This window comes from Dryobates pubescens, chromosome 11, assembly GCF_014839835.1.
Source record: "Dryobates pubescens isolate bDryPub1 chromosome 11, bDryPub1.pri, whole genome shotgun sequence".
Lineage (NCBI taxonomy): Eukaryota > Metazoa > Chordata > Aves > Piciformes > Picidae > Dryobates > Dryobates pubescens.
The window spans coordinates 31208631-31229926 of record NC_071622.1 but is presented as its reverse complement, the minus strand read 5'-3'; the positions used below and the strand labels follow the sequence as shown (position 1 = coordinate 31229926).

At 43.7% G+C, this 21296-nt stretch overlaps 1 protein-coding gene across 2 annotated transcripts in view; it reads right to left on the bottom strand.

Moving 5' to 3' along the window:
* DAB1 (DAB adaptor protein 1) overlaps positions 1-21296 on the bottom strand; it is a 285116-nt gene that overhangs the window by 197458 nt on the left and 66362 nt on the right. The gene's annotated exons all lie outside the window — the stretch shown is intronic.

Sequence of the window (21296 nt, the reverse complement as noted above, 5' to 3'; positions counted from 1 at the left end):
TCCCGCCGGCCAGCTCCCCGCAGCAACGCCCGACTCCCGCAGCTCCAGGCTCCAGCCGCGGCCAGGGCAGCAGCGAGGCAGCAGTGCCGTTAAAAGGGGCTTCCCCCAGAGACGCAGGGAGAGCGGCCCCTGCCCACGCGTTAAACCGGCCCCGGTGCCGCGAACACGGGCTCGCATCACCTCACCCCGGCCCTCCCTCACCGCCCTGGGGCTCCGTGCTCGGGCTGCCCCTTCGGTCTCTCTCTCCGGGAGCTGATAGCCACGGCCCCTTTAGCGGACGCCGGGGAGGGGCAGTTCGGGGGGCCCCCGCCGTTACACCGTTACTAGTGTGGTGCTTTTCTCATGGCTTCTCTCAGTCACCCATGAAAATTTAATGAGGCATTTAGGGCTGTTACCTTCGGAGTCAATGGAGGAAGCATATTTAGCCTAATGCACTTGCAGCCGAGCCAATAGGTCTATTGCAGGCAGATCAGAAGTCATGGAGAGACTCTCCTTTCAACACAAAATTCACGACCCATTAAACTTACTCTGCGGTAACAGCTTCTTTACAAACGGAGACCAGGAGAAAACAGAGGCTGTCATGCACTTCCTGAAAGAATTTACATACAGGAGAGGAGTACATTCGCCAGGTTATTGCTATTTCACTGGTATTATCTCCAATCAAGGCGTAAAAGCTGCTCTGCTCTAGCTAACTGAGGTAAATGATTAAAAGAAAAGCTTTTTGCAGCCTCCAGTCAGACCTGATTTGCCTCCCGGGTCTGAGTGGCAGCATCTCAGGGGAGAGGGCTCAAACCATTGCAAAGTATCCCATCAGAGCAGAAATTACAAGCAAGATGTTATGCTGCATGCAAATATCTAACTGCTGATGTGCACTCTTCAAGATGACAGCCAAGGAGTGATTACCAAGATGTTCACAAGGTAGAAAGATGTCTGCAGGTCATTCTACCTCCAACTGACTGGCAGGAGATCTAAACCAGCATGGCAAACATGCTTAACTGGGCAGGGAGCACCCATCCAAGAGCAGAGGGAAAGGCTGAGTGAACAGATTGATTGCAAGTGTGTGCACAGATCCAATAGCATCCTCATACTTTCAGTTTCATCTTCCTTAATTATTCTTCCCATAGCACATTAGGTATAAGGTATAAAAGATAAAGGCATCTAATAACCTTTATGATGTAAAAAAATGCACTTCAGCAGCCATACTACCTTTACAGAAGTAGTTGATGGAATGGAGACTTTTACTGTAGACTTCCTTTCTTCAGTTCCATTCATTCACACAGAATCACAGAACGTTAGGGGCTGGAAGGAACCTTGAAAGATCATCCAGTCCAGCCCTCCCTGCCAGAGCAAGATCACCTATACCAGATCACACGGGAATGCATCCAGGTGGATTTTTAATATCTCCAGAGAGGAAGACTCCACAACCTCCATGGGCAGCCTGTTCCAGTGAAAAACTTCCTATGCCTCAGCTTCCACCCATTACCCCTTGTCCTGTCATTGGGTGTCACTGAGCAGAGCCTGACTAGATCCTCTTGGCAGTCATCCTTAATATCTTTATAAACATGAATAAGGTCACCCCTCAGTCCCCTCCTCTCCAAGCTAAAGAGCCTCAGCTCCCTCAGTCTCTCTTCATAAAGAAGATATTCCACTCCCTTTCTGGCTCTGTGTTGGACTCTTTCAAGCAGTTCCCTGAGGTTCTTCTTGAACTGAGGGGCCCAGAACTGGACACAATATTCCAGATGTGGCCTCACTAGGGCAGAGGAGAGAGGGAGAACCACCTCTGGACCTACTCACCACAGCCTTTCTAATATACCCCAAAATGGTGTTGACTTTCTCGGCCACAAGAGCACATTGCTGGCTCATGGTCAGCCTTCCATCCACGAAGACCCTAAGGTCCCTTTCCCCTTCACTGCTCCCCAACCTACAGGTCAGTCCTCAACCTATACTGGTACAAAACACTACAGAAATAAAAGGCAGGTTTATCAATGGAACCCACTTATTCTAATGTGGATGAAAAAAAATTAAGTCTCAGTAGCAAACTTAATTGCAGCAATATTTCCTATTGGTGAGATTTCCTCTGTCTCAGGAAGACACAGAACTTCAGGAAAAACAGAGTCACAGAAGTCACCTTTCATTGGGAAATGACAGACAGCATCCTCTAGATGACATGTGGGTAGGCTTGTCTAGAAGTATTGAGTCCAATAAAATGTTGGTGATTTTTAGTTCCCAAAAGGGCTTTTTGTTGTGGTTGAAGAAAGAGGAAATGAACCTCTCTACACCCTTGCCCATTACACTGTAAAGTGAATTTGCATTTGCCACGTTGCTGGCCTCCCTGAGGTCCTGCAGTTTATAGGAAGGCTGCTGGCTGTTGCCTAAGAAGAGAAGGAACTTTGAATAAGTGTAAACTTCATTCCCATTTCCAAAATTTATGGATGCAAGTCACACTTGCTAATGATATTTTTTAAATATAAAAGACTGTACTAGCTCAGAGCTTGTAATATGAATGCAAATGAACTTGTAATTATACTATGCAATTTTCTACTTAAAAAAAAAACCCTATGAAAATAGAGCAGACCTGAAGAGCAATAGGAACTGCACTCCTTCATTGTATTCCTTCATTATGCAGGAGTTGCCATAAGCAATCTGCTGTGTTTTAATGGAAGACACTTTCTAGGCCATAACTTTGCAACACACAAATGCTCACATAAGAACATATATATGGTCAGAGTTCCTCCTCTTGAGTGAAAAACATGACCAAGAACCAAAGGGAGCAAGACATCTGGTGTGATGATTGGTAGAGCTTGCTTTTGTCTTTATCGGTAAAGCTTATTTAAACTCCACTTTCCTGTATCTAAAACTCCAACATTCCTATAAGGCAAAGTGTAAGGTCCTGCACCTAGGTTGGTGCAATCACAGATATCAATCCAGCCTGGGGGATGATGAGATTGAGAGCAGCCCTGCAAAAAAGGACTTGGAGGTGCTGGTGGATGAGAAGCTGGACATGAGGCAACAGTGTGAGCGTGCAGCCCAGAAGGCAAATGGCATCCTGGGCTGCATCAAAAGAAGCTTCAAGAGAGGTGACTCTGCCACTCTGCTCTGATATGACCTCATCTGGAGTACATGCATCCAGCTCTAGAGCCCTCAACACAGGAAGGACATGGACCTGATGGAGTGGGTCCAGAGGAAGGCCACAAAAATGACAAGGAGGCTGGAACACCTCTGCTGCAAGGACAGGTTGAGGGAGCTGGAGTTGTTCTGCCTGGAGAAGAGAAGGCTCCAGGGAGGCCTCATAGCAGCCTTCCAGATGTTAAGAACAAGTTCTTTACCATGACGGAACACTGGAACAGGTTGCCCAAGGAAGTAGTTGAGGCTTCATCCCTGGAGATATTCAAGGTCAGCCTCAACACGACTCTGAGCAACCTGATCTATTGAAGGATGCCCCTGCTCACTGCAGGGCGGTTGGACTAGATGAGCTTTGGAGGCCCCTTCCAAGCCAAACCATTCTATGATTCTATATTCTCCTTTTTGATGTACTGTATAATCAGAGATTCATTGATAAGCCATTGTAAGTTATATGTAAAGAACTGTAGGCCAAAAATGTCATTTTCACTATCACTGACTAGCTGCAAGAGGTGAAGACAGGAACCCTGTAGTACTTGTTAAAATAGCTGAAGGGCAAGTAGCATCATCTTCTTACTTCTTGATTAGATTTAGGATAACAGAACAATGGCCACAAGCTATTTAAGTGTTTTGCTACACATCAGTTGAGATAGGAATGCATTTGGTCTTACAAGCAACAGCACTGCATAAATTGTTTGAAGAATTGCCTCAAAATAACATTAAATTATCCACTACTGATACCTGCACTCCTGGATTTTAAGTAATTTGTTGTACTACTCAATTTACGACAAGAACTGCAGTTGTAGTAAACCACTGGAAGAAGCACCCTGCAGAGTAAAAATGTTTACTTGGAAATAAGAGATAATTTGCAGAGTAATTATTGCAAGTGAATTCATTGGTAACTCACAGTCATGTTTTCTGTCTCCCTAAGAAAAGGGTACTCAAAAAACTTCTTGCTTTCACTTCACAAACAAGCTAATTGGCATCAGTTAACCTGGGTTAGGCATACAAGCTAGTAATGGAGCTGCTTTTCTTTCTGAGCACACCCAAATGAGGACCATCTGCTGCAAGATGGATCTCCAGAGCTTCCCTTCCTAAAAATCTGCTCTGGTGATGCAGATTTTCAGCATTCTCTGGGCCAAGGAGAAGAAAGTTTTATGTAGTCGCCTGGGTTTTGTCCAGCTGCAGTTTATGTGTTTCTCAGGTGAAATGCTAATCCAGTGTCCACATTGTAGAACCAGAATCATCTTGCATAAAGGGTAAATCACTGGGCCATCAACTTGTAAGGTTCTCACCAATGTATGTGTGTAACATCCATCAGTATTAATGTGAATGGGACATTTTCTGAGATGGAATAGAAGTCTTCTTGTCATTAAGCTCAGTATCTTATTGTCAGTATCTCAAGTTGAGGTGATTATAAAGGGCTACAAAACAATCATAGAAGCCTAGAATGGCTTAGGCTGGAAGGAACCTTAGATATCATCTACTCCAACCTCCCCACCATGGACAGGGACACCTCTCAACTAGACTCCGCTGCTCAAGGCCTCATCCAACCTGGCCTTCAACACCCCCACAAAGGAGGGAGCCCCAGCATCCCTGGACAGGCTATTCCAGAGTTTCACCACCCTCCTACTGAAGAGCTTCTTCCTAAGATCCAGTCTAGCCCTGCTCTTCCGCAGCTTCAAACCATTCCTCTTTGTCCTGTTGCTAGATACCCTTATCAAAAGTCCCTCTGAACCCTTCCTCTAGGGTCCCTTCAGGTATTGGAAGGCAGTTCTAAGGTCCCCCAGAGTCTTTTCTTCTCCAGGATGAACAGCCTGTCCTCATAGCAGAGGTGCTACAGCCCACATTACAGAGAAATTATTAAGTAAGAGCTTTAGGTGGTGCTTTCAAAGAATCTGTAAGTGAAAGATATTTGTTACACCTTACTTGATTGAAGTGATTTTTGGAGTGTTCAAATATCTGAAAAGAAATCAGCCATTCTTCCTGCTCTTAACATCTTACTAAAGTACAGAACAATGTCCAGACCACCCCTTGCCAAATGAGCTCTCCAAATGGCAGCTTCCTTACAAAACCACTCTTCACATTTACTGATCTATATTATAGCCCACAGCAGGACTGTCTTGATCACTCTGGAGATACTCTATGTGAATAGTTCCTCACACAATAGTGGTTTCAGCTTAATAAGTTCCTCTAAGGCAATTAGGCACTGACTGAAAATAATACCTGCTGTATTATCAGTAGCTATGGTAGCCTATCTCTTACAATTGTAGCCACAGAGTTAGCTCCTGAGCCTTTCAAAAGAATTCATCCTGATTTTGTATTCATCTTCTGTTTTCTCAAATGGGGAGAAACTCAGCCCTTTCATTTCATTAAAGACCTATTATGGATACTTTGTTGCCTACTTTTACCTACTCAGCTGACAGGTGACTGAACAGAGTATGTTGCTGACCACCACTCTTGCCAGTCCAAAACATTCACATAGAAAGACTGTGATGATCCTTCATGGAAAATGAGAAGCCTCTCTGTCTTCTAGCAATGGACACATCAAGAAGAATTCTTGACCACACAGTGCAATCTGGTGAGACATGGTTTACCCTGAAAAGCCCCAGAGATCTATTAAAATACTGAAAATTACATTAAGTCTTGAAAGTTTCAGAGACTCATCACTGGTTTCTGAAGATGTACCTGTGTATGCTCCTACTGTGTTATGGCTTAGTCACAGGTCCCTTCCACCCCCTAACATTCTGTGATTCCTTTCATGCATCTCAACAACAATGGCATGATCTTGCACTTAGACATGCAAAAGGGATCAGGAGCTTGGGATAAATCTCAGCTCTGTCACTGACTGCCTGCATGGCCTTGGATAAGTCATTCTGTACTTTTTTTATGTCTATCTTTACCACACCTATTTCACACTAATGTTTGGAAGAATCAGAGACATCCATGGATGTCTAACACTACATACACACTAACCATTGTTATACATAGAATCATAGAATCAACCAGGTTGGAAAAGACCTCAGAGATCATCAAATCCAACCTACCTAATACTTCACAACAACTAAACTATGGCTTCAAGTGCCACATCCAATCCTTATTTGAACACCTCCAGGGATGGTGACTCCACCACCTCCCTGGGCAGCACATTCCAAAGGCTAGTTACTCTTTCTGTGAAGAACTTTCTCCTCATCTCCAGCCTAAACTTCCCCTGGCACAGCTTAAGACTGTGCCCTCTTGTTCTGCATGTGACCATTCATCCAATTTTCAGTCCCAGGAATAAAAATAGAAAAAGCCCAAAAGATCTTAATGCTTCAGCTTGCTGGCTTCTGTTGTCCTCCATCACATATTCAAAACATTACTGAGCTAACCCTTTGGAAATCCCTCTCCTCAACCACAAATGAACAGGTTGCCCAGGGAGGTGGTTGAGGACCCATCTCTGAAGATATTCAAGGAGAGGGATTCTGTGATTCTGTGAACTCCACCACACATTTTAAAACTGCCCCTCTAAAATCAATCTTCAAGTAGATGGCAGCAAGTAGGTGCCCCTCTTGCCAAATAGTGGAATTTACAAAAGCACTGGAGATTATGAACCACATTATTTCCCAGATGGCCACAGAAGCGTCTGTGATTCTTCAAGCAGAGCGATCAACTTCTTCACAAATCCAAAAGGCTTCATATTTCAAATCCTTTTTTTGGCAAGGTGCGTTTCCCTTCACAGCCAATTAACTGCAAACTAATTTAGAGTGGGCTTGCTTTTGCAAACATAAGTGTCAGGTTCCAACAGGGAACGTGTTGCTAAGAGCGTGATATATGCACACATTGTGAGTTTTGTTGTCCTCTCATCCCCACCCCCTTCCCCCCACCCCTCCAGGCATCACTGATGATCCACATAAAGAAATTTTGGGATTTAAGAAGCTCCTTTCTAGGAAAAGTTCATGGATGAAGAAAATGTTCAGCACCCCTTACATACTGAAAGCCCACATGTTCCATCTTTCTTTGGAATGCGCTCACAGAAACCGGCCCGGGTATGGATATTTACTGCAGAAAAATAAATAAGTATCTAGCTCCCCATGGAAAACACAGCTCTGCTTTAGAGACAATTTTGAAACGTGGCTTGCTTCTCATTTAGACAGTGAAAGGGGGTGGGGAGACTTTGGTTTAAACTCTGCTACACCAAGAAGAAAGCTTATTGCAGCTTGTTCTTAAGATGTACTCGGCTTTAACAAGCAGCCAACACATCTAAGCTCTCTTATTTGGACAATACCATGACTTCTTTTGACTAAGTGTGTATTTATCTTCATTGTCTCTTCATTTTCAGCTGTTAGCTTTACAATCAAAACCTTCAGACTCAGAGGTTCCTAAAGATCTTGGCTGTTGTCACATTCTGTGGTTTTTGACAGCAAAAGATCCCCTTGCCATTGTCGAGCATCATTTGTGTGAAAAGAAGAGACAGATGAGCGTGATATTCAGGGCTGCATTCCCCTCAATTTCTGCCAAAATAACAGGTATTCAGAAGACAGCAATTGTGTGCAGTCAATGTCCTCAACAAGCAAGGCTGCTTTTCATTTCCTCTTGTGTCACATTACATCTTCCTCTTTATATTTTCCTTTAAATATTTAGACAGAGCAGAGAGTTTTAAACGTGTCATTGACACAAATAAATGTTTAAGCCGTCACTCTACCTTGAGTTCAGCTCTTGTCAGATCTGATAAGTTAAATATCACTGGATCTGGTCAGTAATTGGATGGAAGACCTCTGAGAAAAACTCAAGTGCTGAAGTAAGTGGCTGTAGTTACTCAGTGGGTGTTTTCTTAACCTCAGACTCCTCCTGAAAAATGCCCTCAGCGCGGCATTACGAACACTGGCTGAACAAGCCACTTTCAAGTCAGATTTAATGTGTCATTTCTGATAGGCACGAGAAAAGATTCCTAACACTTTCCTTTGAAACTTGCTTAGCCCACTTGCAAGTGAGTTGAGCCCACTGCTATGTAAAATTGTCTTTGAAAGTATGAATTTTGGATCATGTTACTGTTAACATTTAAAAACTGTATTGTTTAGATAGTAACTTGTGCATTTCTTTGCCTTTACTGCCTGCATTCCTGACCTTTCCTTTTACCCAGTTTCTGAGTGTTCAGCTTCTCAGCCTAGCTCATGGGTACCAAATCACAGATATTTCCTTTTGCCACTTCACCCAGCAGCAGCACTTCCAAATCCAGATATAATCCCTCTTTAACAGCTGCTGATTACTGACTGTTTTGTCACTGCTCCTTCATGACAGAACTGGAACTGACATTGATAGGACCATCCCCAGAGTTCATCTATCATTGAGGCTGTGGAGCACATAGTAGCAAAGGACTGAGGGATCATGTGAAGCTGCCTCACTTGAACTGAAGACTTCCAGAGAAAAGCCACAAAGATGATCCAGGGGCTGGAGCACCTCTGTTATGAGGATAGGCTGAGTGAGCTGGGGTTGTTCAGCCTAGAGAACAGAAGACTCCAGGGGGACCTTAGAGCTGCTTTCCAATACCTGAAGGGACCCTAAAAGGAAGGGTTCAGAGGGACTTTTCATCAGAGTGCCTGGAGACAGGACAAGGGGGAATGGTTTGAAGCTGAGGGAGAGCAGGGCTAGACTGGATCTTAGGAAGAAGTTCTTCAGTACAAGGGTGGTGAGGCTCTGGAATAGGCTGCCCAGGAAGATTTTGGATGCTTCCTCTCTGGGAGTGTTGAAGGCCATATTGGATGAGGCCTTGAGCAGCTGAGTCTAGCTGCGAGGTGTCCCTGTCCATGGTGGGGAGGTTGGAGGAGATGATCTCTGAGGTCCCTTCCAGCCTAAGCCATTCTAGGATTCTATGATTCTCTGTATGTGGCTCAACAGTCAACAGCTGCCAGAGTTAACACCTGCAGTTCAAATACAACAAGATCTCTGTGCTTTGGGAGCCCTACCACACACCATGTATTTAACATACAGGTAAAACAAGCTCCTGGGATGTCAGTTTTCCATTTGTCCAGCAAGAAGGCTGGACCCTGGAGGTGCCAATCCCCATAAGCTCTGAACAGTGAAGAACTGCACAAGCCTGGAAACCTCAGCTCCAGGCAGCATGCCAGAGTTCATCCAAACATATTTGCCTAAGTTGATATTCCTGTAGTACATTTCAAAACTTGACAAATCATTACTTTCTGACATTTAGTATTCACTTTTTCCCCCCCCTTCTCTTTCAGCCTTCCAGGCAGAAATGTAAATTGCAAGTGCCACCATAGCAACTCAAGGCAATAATATAAATCTTCAAATAACAATTTAAATGGAGGATGTTTAAAGTATTTGTATTTTGTGGTAAATTTATAGGTGTCAACTAGATCAAAGCTTCATTTCTAAAGGGGGTTTACTGTTTGTATAAAAAGACAATGCTTCAGCTCAAAAGAGATTAGACATTAGCCTGAGACAAAACACAGAGCTTTAACAAAACATCTCAAAAGCACACCACTTATTTATATCAGAAACCTGCTTAATGGTACAGTTCAGGTTCTTAAATGTCTCTGTCACTCTTTATTCCTGGCTTCCTCATTCACTTTGAGAGGAAATTATGACAGAACCAAGACAGAACCTATACAACCCAGTGTTAGAGTCCTCATCCATCCCCACAAAACCAGGAGAGTTTCAAAGATTAACAAATGGGATTTTTAAAAGAGTGTTTGTTGTCACGTGCTTAAGGCTCAGTTTGAGGCTCTGCAGCACAGAGGAGAGGTGGCAGTTTCTCAGCTGTGTGGTTCCTCTGGCTAAGGTGGTGTTTCTCCAAACCAGGACAACAGTCACAGAATCAGAGAATCCTGTGGCACCCCTTCAACCCAGCATGAGGGCCAAGCTCCAGTTTTAGCTGTTCAGCATGCACTGCTGCAACTTTTGGAAGGCTTTCTTTCACATGCATTGTGCATCAAAGACTGAATCTGTCTGCCAACCTCTAGCAAAACTAACAAAGCCAACAGCATCCATATCCACAGAAGAAGTTACAGGGAATCAAGGTTATGTGCGGATACAAAGATATCCTAGTTACTGTTAAACTGAGTAACTCAGCTCCTTCCTGATCCTTTCATTTCTCATCAAGATCTGCCTCAGCCTGTCTCCCTGTACAACCAAGCCTGTTTCCTCGACATAAAAACGAATTAGAACAAGAACATCAAGATGTTTGCCAGCTTTCAGAGCAGGGACAAATCCATGCTGTTTTAAAAGCAAGGCCTTTGAACATGCAAATATGTTCACTCCGGACTTCAAATGCACCACAGACGTGGTCTTTAGCAAGAAAACGAGATCCAAACTTGATTAAACAGACAATAGATTACAAAAGACATACAGCACTCAACTGAATAGCTACCTTCTGTTGAAATAGAAGTGCTTGGGACTGACAAACATCAACAAATAATACAGCTCAAGAGTGGGTGGTAAGCAAGACTGGATCCATCTGGCCTGTTGATGAGGAATAAAGACCACCGTTAAGGAGTGTGACCAGCAACATATATGCAAAGGCACATACTGGATGAGAAAATGGAAGTGTGCAGCTCCCTCAGCCTCATGCCCTGATGCTAGTTCATATCTGTGGCAACGTATGCTCCAGCCCCGCCTGTCGCTACCCACCTTTGTGCTCTGTACAAAACCCCCCTGAAGATACCAGAGTGGCTTGGGTTGGGGCAAGTAGAGTTCATGGCAAAACCTGCTCAAATTAAATAGGACCTGTAAATTAAATTAGAAGTTGCTAACATTTGTATCCAGGTAGCCAGAAATCCACCTTCCCACTTTTCCTGTTCTGTTAACATAGAATCCTGTAATGGCTCAGGTCGGAAGGGACCTCAGAGATCATCTACTCCAACCTCCCCGCCATGGGCAGGGACACCTTTCAACTAGACTCAGCTGCTCAAGGCCTCATCCAAATTGGCCTACAACACCCCCAGGGAGGAGGCAGCCACAGCCTCCCTCGGCAGCCTATTCCAGAGTCTCACCGCCCTCCTCCTGAAGACCTTCTTCCTAAGATCCTGTCTAACCCTGCTCTCCCTCAGCTGCAAACCATTCCCCCTTGTCCTGTCTCCAAACACCCTTAAAAAAAGCTCCTCTGCAGCCTTCCTGTAGGATCCTGTCAGGTATTGTAAGGCAGCTCTCAGCCCCCCACTATTCCAATCCAGGGTGGGGTTTGCAGTCTGACACACCTACTCTCTGCTTTGCTTCTAACATGTCTGGAAACTGAGTCCCCCTCTCTACAGAGCACACATTTGCTACACCTTCAGAAGATGATTTCTGCACTGAGCTCAGGAAGCCTGGATTTTTTGATGAGCCATCAACTATTTTAGATACTATTCAAGCTCACCAATGGATTTCAAAACAAAACAAAATCTTCCTCTCATCACATGCACAACAGGATATAACAGATGTCACAGAGAAACCAAGTAATAGCAGTTTTCATGGTTGGATTCAACAATTACCTCTGTGCTCCACTCTGTGGACTCTCCATAAAGCCCAATAAGCATGAAAGAGACACCTGTCCCAGGAGTCCAGTGTAAACTTCTATAAACAAAGTCTAGCAAGGCCCAAGGCAGAAAACCATCCCAATGCACATCTTTTACACTAAAGCCCTGCCAAGAGGTTATTTCTAATCTTGAGTACACTATGTCCTGTTGGAACAAGAGAGATGATACACTGCTGGAGCAAGAACAAAACTGATGTCTCTTCTGGGAAGAACAAAGAATATCATGCCCATATTTGCGCACCAATTTCACTCTCATCACTCATATTTGCTGGCAGGAATGGGACTCTGTTGGCAATTCCATCGCTGACCACTTGCAGACAGCACAAACACACTATAAACCCCCTCCTACAAAACAATAGCATCTGGCAGCTCCTTCCACAACCCTCTCTAGATGAAAAGCCCAATGAAGATCCTTTTCTTCGGCTCATTGCACAGCAGTTGTACACAGGTTTTCTGTCCCTGTGTAATTTTCCCCTGCAATGTGGACTCAAGGTTAAAACAGTGTCCTTTCTCCTTGGTGATATCTGTCACTGAACTATCAAAGTATACACCTCAGACAGCTTGGTAAGTGCACAGTCAAGTGATGCACAGATAGGCCTTTAAGGCACGTTGTCACCTTAGTGCATGCTCTTTAAACACTGAAAGAAGACTTCTTCTGTTTACCATTTGGGGGAGAGGGGCATTAAGGGGCTCTTTGGGTACAGTAGCCTTCATGTTTTTTGCAATTATTGCAGCCCCAGAGGCTTCAGCTGAGACTGGAATCCCTTTATGATAGAAGACAAAGCAAGAGAAAAGCCTTATCTCAGTATCTCATAAACACAGCCAAAAAAGAAAACATCCTTACCCCTGTTTCCGTAAGAAGGAGAGTCAGCTTTTCTCCAAAACGCCAGTGAAACCTGTGACAAAGCCAGGGGGAAGGGCCTAGGTCTCTGCCAATGGCTAGGTTGACATTTCCACTTCAGACTGACCACACAGACATCATCTCCCAGGCACTGCAGCTCTTTCACATTGTGCATGGCCTTTGAAGAGAGCTTGTAGACCAGTAAACCAACATTTACAAAGCTCATTGCATACACAGACCTTTCTGGATTAATGCCAGCTTGTTGCTCTGAATTTAGAATCATAGAATTGTTATGGTTGGAAGGGACCTCAAGGATCATCTAGTTCCAACCTGCCTGCCATGGGCAGGGACACCTCACACTACATCAGGTTGCTCACAGCCACATCCAGCCTGGCCTAAAACAAGAAAAGAGAAGAAAATCACAAGCTCCGGACAGTACAAACATGAGCTGTAGGAAGTGTTCAGGTGATGCATCTGGTTAGAGGCCATGACCTCTAACCTCTCTCTTCTACCTGGTGTGCAAAACCAGCCAAGAATGTTCATTTTACTGTCTATTCACCTGGCCCAGTGTTTGAATATTCATGGTGATGCAAAAACTGCCACACAAAAGAGTTCAAACATGACTTAAGAGCATGGTTTAGCAACACTCATATGGGAGCTATCTCGTTGTAGTTAAAAGGGAGTAGGATTACATGCAATTAAGAGCTCCAAATGATGTAATAAAGACTATTTTAGGAAAAAAAAAAAACAACACCAAACAAACAAGGCAAGAAGCAATCAGCTTGCTGTCTAGAAACAGTAAAATAATGACAGTCTGATTGTTCTTAGGGTCAGCAAGGCAAAAATGTGCAAAATGACCTTCATTAAGTCATGCATTGTACTTTTGCTAAGGGACTGTTGCATCTGCTCCTTTCAATTTGGCTTGTTTGAGTAACAAAGCTCCCAGTGATCATCTAATCCTCATTTGAAGCACCTGTGAACAATTCATTACATTAATGTAACAGCAGGGGAGGAGTACAGATACTAATAAATAGGTTGGCGAGCAGCTTTTGATGCCAGGGTTGCCTTATCCGGCAAGGAAGTGTCCCCTTCACCCTAAAGCTGAGGCGCTGCACTGAGACCCGTTGCACCACACACATCTGGTCGTAGGGGAAGGTGGAAATTCATTTTTCCTTTCCAACCTGTCGACAAACGTGTGTCTAATACTTCTGAGAGGCTCCAGTGTGATTTGAAACAGTTTGTTCTCAGTTAACACACAACAAATGTTCTCCAGCTAAAGGTGGCTGTGAAAGGCATTTGCTAACGATTTGTACCAGCTGGGCTTCTCTTGCATAGATTTCTGTAAATCAGCACATAAAAATAAGCGAGTGGTCAATGCCTTTAATTGCATTTGGGTGTAGCATGGTAACAGCAAATACCTGAACTTCCACATTTTGACTCACATTCTGCAGTTTCAGAGAACAGATTTAATTTTTTTTTTTCCACAGAAAGAAAAGCACCAAAAAAAAACCAAACAAAAAACAACCCCAAAAAAGATTTTGCTGTTAACATCTATTTAGTCTGGTTTCATTTAGTCACATTTTGCAAATGTCAGTGAAAAGCAAAGGTCATCTGGGGAAAAAAAACAACAGTGTGCTGTGGATCAGTACAATTACAGAATGCAGAGTAGCACAGGGTTACAGCATCAGCTTGGGAGGAAAACACATCTGCAGTGCTGGGCATACACGTGGTAGAATATTGCTCATGGACCAGCATATCTATCCCCTTAAAACAGCAGAAAGAAAAGGATTGTTTATCTTGCAGTACTTCAAGATCTTTTTTCATATTTGGCTAGCTCTGAAGCAGCCTTGTTTTAGACAACCAGTCTGCAGGCCAGACCATCCTTGTTGTGCTTTTGCTGCAGTGATTTTTTTCTTCCATTGCACAAAGGGACCATAAAAGCCCCTGTAGAAGATGCAGGCTGCATCCCTCACTCTACAAAGGATCCTGGGAAAATACAGTAAGGCCTAACTTTTAGAAGTGTTAGAGTTACCTAAATCAATCTGCATTAAGCACCTAAAAACCTTTAGAGTGCTCTCTCTCTTGTATTATCTTCCATTTCTATTATGCTGCTGAGTATGGGAGTCTTTCCAACCACCTCAAGACACACTGTAAGCTTGGATGAGATAGTGTTGGTATGGCACACTAAGAAACTTGAAAGGAATGTGTAGTGGAATAATTATAAAGTATCTTGCCCTTACAGATTTGGCTGCAAGTTTGTTACCATTATTATTCTGGAAAGCAAGCAGAACCCATACAGAAGTGTCTCAAGATAGTGGAAGTGGAATAGCCATCACCCCATTTTCATCCCTTTATACAAAGAAAAGTAAACTGGAAAAGGAATGGTATTGCATCAATGAACAGCCAGGAGGGAGAAGATTTTAAACACAGGCATTAATACCATCAATATAATTTTATATCAATATAACTGGGTAAACAACTCTGATAACATCACAGCCTCACATTTTCTGTGTCACTGTAGAAATCACTTCATTCAGCCAAATTTCTCTTCATAAGACAACCTTTTTATTCTGTAAGTACAATTGTTGGTTTCTCAACATCCAATCAAACATGTAGAGAAAAGCCATGAAGATATCCAAGTTATATTTTTAACTTTTGATGAATTATTGTAAACTTAGAAGCCAAGAAGTAACCAAAATCTGCCATTAGCTCTTTGCTGCAACTGATTTGGCCAAAACTGGTAATAGTCAGCACCGCTTGTGGGGTATCAAATACAAACAAGTAACCAAATCTACCATTAGCTCTTTGCTGGAACTGATTTGGCCAAAACTGATAACTGTCAACACTGCTTGTGGGGTATCAAATACAAACAATCATTTGCACACCTGCTATGAAATCCTCTCCAGCAACATGAAATTGAAGAAGGGACAGAACTGCTCTTATTTAAAAAGAGAATAAAGAGAAACCACTTCTGTAATTTTTGTGCAAAGGGCAGTCATTTGAAACCTTCCTTTGAGCTCCCATGGCACAAGCAGGTTGAGGGATTTTCAGTAATTGTATCTTTCACATCTATCTTCTGCATAGAGAGCTATGAAATAAATACTGTGTGTGAGCATGTATAAAAATGTGCTTGAGGTACTTCTGGTAGATAGAATCTCATCCCCTCGAAATTGCCTTTCACATGAAAGATGCCCATTGACAACCAGCAGTTTAACTAGCTGGGAATATATACAGTCAGCTACCACTCAGCCTTAAACTGTTATCTGATTTGTCCCATAAAGCAAAATATATGAGGTACATGATACAGCATGGGGATAATGTACAATAAACATAACTTACACTGCGGGAAAATGAGTTCCTGTTGGATCATCTCACAACGGAATCAACTGTGCAAGAATCCACCCAACCCAATCACTCTGTTTTCTTGATTACATATTACTTTACCCCGTAAGCACAACTCAAAGCAGTCATTTTGTTAAGATAGTTCTGTGGTAGCTTGTAAACTATTTATTCTAGCAAAGCCTGCCAAAACTTCATTATTCCCACCTTCTGAAAACGTGGCCAGGAAGTACAATCACACCTTTCTTTTCCCTCTGAACTTTCACAGTGCATGAAATCACTGCTGTCGTTTCAGGTTTCTTCTGAAGAAAAGAGAAGTTACGGTTCTATAGAGAGTGGAATGTATTAAAAGACCCCAAAATCATGAAGTCAAAAGGTATCAGCCTATTTCACAGTCTCACCACCTTCCTACTGAAGAATGAAGAACTTCTACTTAAGATCCAGTCTAAACCCACTCTCCCTCAGCTTCAAACCATTTCCTCTTGTCCTGTCTCTAGACACCCTTACAGAAAGTCCCTCTGCAGCCTTCCTGCATTGGAAGGCAGCTCCAAGGTCCCCCTGGAGTCTTCTCCGTCCAGGCTGAACAACCATCCTGGAGGTGTTTAGGAAGAGACTGGATGGGGTGCTTGGTGCCATGGTTTAGTTGATTAGATAGCGTTGGATGATAGGTTGGACTTGATAACCTCAAAGGTCTCTTACAACCCAGTTTATTCTAATCTATTCAACCTCAGCTCCCTCAGCCTATCCCTACAGCAGAGGTGTTCCAGCCCCGTACTCTCACACCTTTCTGGTGCACCACCATCTGCTTCACCACTGTCTGAATGACAGGTTGGACTCGATGACCTCAAAGGTCTCTTCCAACCCAGTTTATTCTATTCTATTCAACCTTGGCTCCCTCAGCCTATCCTTGCAGCAGAGGTGTTCCAGCCCCGTACTCTTACACCTTTCTGGTGCACCACCATCTGCTTCACCACTGTCTGGGAGCCTACTTCAAGGAAATGACAAACATATTTCTTGATTTCCTTGACTTAGCTAAAAAGCTGGGTTTAACCACAAAATTTTTCTATTAAATGGCTATAGAGGGACTAGTCTTTGCAGTTAATTTCTTCTGACTCCACAGCACTTCCCAGCTCAGTACAGAAACAGTAGAGTAGGGAGCTCCATTTGCAAACAAAGTGATACCAGCCTCTTCCTATTTGGCCAGTGACCCCTCACGTCCCCAGAGAAGATGTCTGGGGAGGCGTCACTGATCCTCATGGGACCCTCTACTACACAGACATGGAAAAGGGCAATTAGTGGCAATTGCTCATTAACCTTCTCCACTGTTGGAAATCTATTGGCCTGCCTGGTTATGAAAACATCTTAATGAGAGCAGAGCTGGGGAAATGGAGGTGCAGGGTGTGGTGGGAAGGGTCACATAACTTGATCCGCAAGCAACTAAAGGAAATGGAAGGAGGGGGGACACTACAGGATTTTAGTTTCCATTAGCATAACAAAAATAACATTCATCATAAAAGTAATATATTTTACACAGGACCTATTTACCTCTGGGAGTAGAGTCTCTTCCTCCTGACAAATTACAGACAAGAATCTCCCATGATTTATCTTGATTTTAAGCATTTTATGTTCCTGTTGGAGAGGAGGGACACAAACACAGTCCAAGGGCTAGAACATCTCTGCTATGAGGATAAACTGAGGGAGCTGGGGTTGTACAGCCTAGAAAAAAAGGCAAGCCTGGGGGGACCTTAGAACTGCCTTCCAATACTTGAAGGGATCCTACAGGAAGGCTGCAGAGGGACTTTTCATAAGAGTGTCTAGCAACAGGACAAGGGGGAATAGTTTGAAGCTGAGGGCAAGCAAGGTTAGACTGGATCTTAGGAAGAAGTTCTTCGGTACAAGGATGGTGAGACTCTAAAATAAATTGCCCAGGGAGGTTGTGGATGCCTCCTGCCTGGGGGTGTTGAAGGCCAGGTTGGATGAAGCCTTGAGCAGCTGAGTCTAGTTGAGAGGTGTCCCTGCCCATGGCAAGCAGGTTGGAGTAGATGATCTCTAAGGCTCCTCCCACCCTGAACCATTCTAGGATTCCATGAATTGTTTGCTATTTAGGACACCTCTGAACAATTCTAGGCAGGACTGCCTGCAAAGGTTTGCTGTGACATCTGACACTCGATATCAGCTCTGTGGGGAGGACACAGAAGCAACCAGTTATTCTCAGAGGTTTTCTATGCCTTGAGTCCTTACAAATAATGTTAACTGTAGAGCTTAAATCAGCACTGTCGGGGGCACCCAGTGTTCCTCTGAACGCAGCAGCCCAAGGCTGCCAGCAGCATTACCATTGCTCTATTGAAGCTTGCTGTGAGGTGGAAATAACTACCCTGGAGTTCACGGCTTTGTAGCTGTAAGGAAAGCTACAACCATCAGATCTTATTATACCATCTTACACACAACTCAGTAGAAAGGGAAAATCCAATACAAGACTCTGGGGAACAAGAAATCATAGAAAACTTATTAGTGAAGAAAAAAAAAACAACAAAAACTAATCCAAAACACAAAACCCAACCAGGTGGAAGGAGCAGGTTTAGCTTTTCAGCTGCAGAGAATACAGACACCCCCAATGAAAACAAGAGAAGAGTTTACATCCTTATGGTCTTCATGTCACACTATGGAGTAAATTCCCCTCAGCCTTGCCCTCCTCACTAGTTTTTAACTATGTGCTAACCAGTACAGCCCAGTTCATTAAAAACATTGCATTTATGGAAGACTGTGGAGAGATCAGTTGAACTTTTTTTTTTCAAAGATTTCATGGATCCAGGATGAGTTTTCTGATCAAAATCCACGAAAGAGACTGAGACAAGAGACATTAATGTCCATTCCCTCCCTAATTGAAGTATGCTGTCTCTCATTCTGCTCCCCTTTAGCTCAATGAATATTTATTCTCACTAAATGGAAAGGCTTTAAACAGATCAAAAGCAACCTGCAGCCCTTTGGCTGAGTCTCCCTTCACACAGCCTGGAGGAGGACAGGTTAAAGCCCCTGCTCCCAGTTATATGCCCACCAGGCTGCTCTATGGATGCTTCTCCTCATCTGCACCACCATCTCACAGGCCTTCAGAAGGCTGTGAATAGGAAAAAGCTGCTGACTCTTGGTCCTCCTCATGCTACCAGCCTTTGAGAAAACATTTCAAGTCTCCACTGTCCTTCCTCTCAATGACGGCTCATTGAAGGGAGACACCATTAATGCGTTAGTGGTGCCCAGTGTACGCATGAAGAGCAACACAAGTATCTCGCTCAGCATACTGAGCAGTAGCTTTCCAGCAAAGCTATCAGGTTTATGATGATCCCTTCATAAGAAGGAAACAGAGCTGTTGCAGTGAGTCCAGAGGAGGGCCACAAAGGTGAGCCAAGGGCTGGAACATCTCTATGAGCACAGGCTGAGGGAGCTGGGATTGTTCAGCCTGGAGAAGAGAAGACTCCAGTGGTAACCTCAGAGCTGCTTCCCAGTACCTGAAGGGATCCTGCAGGAAGGCTGCAGAGGGACTTTTCATAGGGGTGTCTAGCAACAAGGCAAGGGGGAATGGTTTGAAGCTGAGGGAGAGTGGGTTTAGACTGGATCTTAGGAAGAAGTTCTTCAGTTGAAGGCCAGGTTGGACAAGGCCTTGAGCAGCTGAGTCTAGTTGACATCCTTGCCCGTGACAGGGAGGTTGGAGTATGACAGGGAGGTCCCTTCCTACCTAAGACACTCTAGGGTTCTATGATTTCACACAGTTACAGCCTGATAATGAACTTTGATGACTTGCAAAAAATACCAGGAGATTGATCTGCTACTGAAGAAACAAGTCCTGACTCTAACAACTACTAGACAAGAAACTAAGCATTCACTTTCCAGGAGAGAGCTGGTTTTATTATAACACAGACCCATGAGTGACACTATAAACATTGCATTTGTTAGAATATTAATACAACTATCCATGCACAAGGAAGAACTAATTGGGTGGTGGCTTTTACCTCCTGACAGAGGAAAAAGCCAATTAAAAAAAACACCAATCTGTTCCTTACTTCTCTGAGACAGGTCTTGTAGGTTAGCTACAAGGAACTCATAGGTCACATTAAAGTGCAATGATAAAAAATGCAGGTGCTGTGAAACATTTATAAAGTGAAAGTATGAGGGAGGATGTAGTTTAGAATCTGAAATGACATTTTGGCATGGAACAGATCTCCCACAGGGGCAGTTCTGAAACTTCCAGAAATTCTTAAAATGACATCTTTCAAAACGAGCCATCATCAAACGCACTGAAGCCCTTACCTCAGAGTGCTCCACTCCATAAGCCAGGCTGGGAACATGCTAAAAATAAGTTGCCCACTTCTGCAGCTTGCAGGTCTGGCGTGGCAGGCATCATGCATCGTGCTAGGAGCTGTGCCCCACGTGAGCATTCCCCACACCACCCACTGTGGTTGAACCCAGTTACTGTCTGCGTTAACTCAGCTTATTTCAACACACCAGAAAGAGCACAGTAGGGAAACTATCCACAGAGGTGAGTGGAAGGCAGGTCTACACCGCACAGAGGGACACAGTGGTTAGAGAGGGACACAGTGGTTGGATGCCTGGGCAGGCACTGACATGAGCTGGCACAACCCACCCAGAGGTGAAGTCTGACCCAAAACATCTCCAAAGAGGTGATAATACTTTGGGACATTTCTGCCCCCTGTGACTGCTGGGACAGCACATGCTTGTTTTATGTGGTTAGTGGCACAAAGAGTGCTGTCAAAAGGCTGAGCTTATATTATTGACTGTTTAGTTTAGAGAGGAAACGAGAGGGCAGGAAATGAATGGTACAACACAGGCATATAGCCATTTATTTAATAATTTCATGGAATTCAGACAAAAAAAAAAACTGTTAAAAGGCAATTCCTTTTTTGTGCAATGCATAATTAACCCATGGACCCCTTTTCCACAGCCCTTGCTAAACATTAAAGCATACTAGGATAATATGGGTTTGCCACTGTTCTTAGGTTTGCTGTGGTTCTTTTCTTTGCTAAAAAAGGGAAAACCTGAGGTGCTAACCATAAGCTGACAAGAGTCTGGCACTTACAAGTACAGTACTTCACAGTAAGTTTCTTCTCTCTGAATTGGAGTTACTAACCATTGAAAAAACCCAAAAACCAACAGAATAAAAGAATAAATGTTCCACTGCTTTCACCCACCATTGATCTTCGTTTCCGTGCAAGGATGCTTTTGCATTCATTTCCTTAGCTACTACAGATACAAGCAGAAGTCTGCCTTCTGTCCCCAAATGAAAGGTTCATTGAAAATAAGACCTCTCAGCGCAGACTGGAGTAGTACTTTGCACAAGATTTACTATTATAAACTTGTAGAAACACTTCTGTCACCTTTGCCTTGACTGTGCCACTGTGAGAGAAGCTGAGTTACGTTGCAGCACCCACACCAGTCAGTTCTCTGTCACTGGAGGTGCTATCCATGCCCATC